At 42.1% G+C, this 1,894-nt stretch overlaps 1 pseudogene; it reads left to right on the top strand.

The window, feature by feature from the left end:
* Window positions 1–928: 928 nt before the first annotated feature.
* LOC116556628 lies at window positions 929–1,637 on the top strand (annotated as a pseudogene).
* The last annotated feature ends 257 nt before the right edge of the window (window positions 1,638–1,894 follow it).

Below are 1,894 nucleotides of genomic sequence, written 5' to 3'. Positions count from 1 at the left end.
AATTGATCACTTGCTAAACTAAATGGATTAGATGTACAAATTTTATTTGTTAGCATTGTACAGCTAAGCGTCCATAGGAGGACACTCAACAATCGTCAATACATCCTGCAAATAGAGGTTCAACTACAAAAATTAGTCCATATATCCTACATTAACAAATGCCTATTTCATGCAATGCACTATGTTACCTTCTGAGAAAGGAACAAAGCCATTTCAGACATAAGTTCAATATTCACCCAGCATAACATATCAAATAATCTTCTCATGTTTGTGAGGCTGGAAAAGTTAGCCTTCCAGATGAAAATCACATAAAACGCATCTTAAATTTCCTAATCAACTTGAGTGTTACTCTCCATGCTTACCTCTGAGAAGGAAGCTAAGAAATCATTTGGGTGGGGTCAGATCTTCAAATCCTTCTCTTGGGTAACAACTTCAGTAGGGTGGAGTGAAGTGAATCTTGCCAATGTTTCTGGGCCTGGATCTGGAATTTGAAAACTGTTAGCCTCTGGAAAACTTGCTAAATATTCAAGTCTCAATTTTCTTATCTCTAATAAGGGAATTAAGGGTAGCTACTCTGTAAGACTTTTGTGAGGTTTAAGGGAGAATACCAATACTTTTTAAAAATGATGTATCCAAATATGTAGAATTTTTACCCTCTGGGTTTCAAGAGGAAATACTTTAGAATAAATTCATGTTCTTCTGAGAAAGATCTTAAATGTGATACAATTGTTTGAGGGACATGAATATCTACAAAATTCTAGAGCGTTTCCCATTAGATTAATATATTGATATAAGCAAAAGCTTTGATATTAATGGCTCTGCTGAGTTGTCTCTCTTTTTCAAAATTAGGATAACAGGATTAGATGATCCCATAAAACCACCTGGAGGTGAGTTCCGGATTCTGGTGGGTTCTTCTACTAAGTCTGGGTGAAGCCCTTCTAGATCGCCACTGGCTGCAGCCCCCTCCCCCACAGTGCAATGAGGACACTGAGGCCAAGAAAGGTTAGGTGACACAGCCAAGGTCAAACAGCTAGTAAGTGGTGGAGCCAGGACTCAATCCCAGTCTAGGAGCCATGTCCACTTTGTTTACCTCACTCTTCCTTTGCAGTACTGACACTTGGTTTAATCTGGATCGACCTTGTGTGGAAGAGACAGAGCTGCAGCAGCAGGAACAGCAGCATCGGGCCTGGCTCCAAAGCATCGCAGAGAAAGATAACAACCTGGTTCCTATTGGCAAGCCAGCCTCTGGATGGTATGACGACAAGGAAGAGAAGGATGATGAAGACGATAAGGATAGTGAAGAGGACTTAGAGGGTGATGAGGATATGCAGGACATAGACGAGATGAATGACTACAATGAGTCACCTGATGATGGAGAGGTCAATGAGGTGGACATGGAAGGCAACGAAAAGGATCAGGACTAGTGGATGATCTAGGTAGACAAGGCAGGCTGGCCTCAGGGAGATTCCAGGCCAGCCCAACCTACCCTGCATCCGAACCTCCAACCCCTGCCCACAGAACAAGCTGATGGCCCCAGTGCCTGAATGTGCCCTTGGGCACCTCCTCAGCTGCTGTCCGGATCTGGTCTCCTTGGACTCTCTCAGGCCATCAATCTGCACTTGAAATTCCCAGGGCCTGAGCCCACTCCATCTTCCTGGACAGTATCTCACCCCTTGGTTGCCAGGTCTGGTCTTTTTCTAAGTTTCTTTAATAAAGACAAATAAGTGATTTCCCCCCTGCGTTCCCCCCACAAAGAAAAAAAATTACTTGGAACTTGAAAGAAGATCCTGAGAAGAGTATCAAATATTTACCACTAATCAAAATTTGATAAACAATCTGAGAACATAAGAGAATGTCATCTCATATCAACTTTAATATCTGGTATTTAGATTTC

Source organism: Sapajus apella, unplaced genomic scaffold (assembly GCF_009761245.1).
Source record: "Sapajus apella isolate SASKATOON/1434 unplaced genomic scaffold, GSC_monkey_1.0 scaffold17, whole genome shotgun sequence".
Taxonomy (NCBI): Eukaryota; Metazoa; Chordata; class Mammalia; order Primates; family Cebidae; genus Sapajus; species Sapajus apella.
Note: the sequence above shows the minus strand (reverse complement) of the source record. Positions and strands in the feature narration are given on the sequence as shown.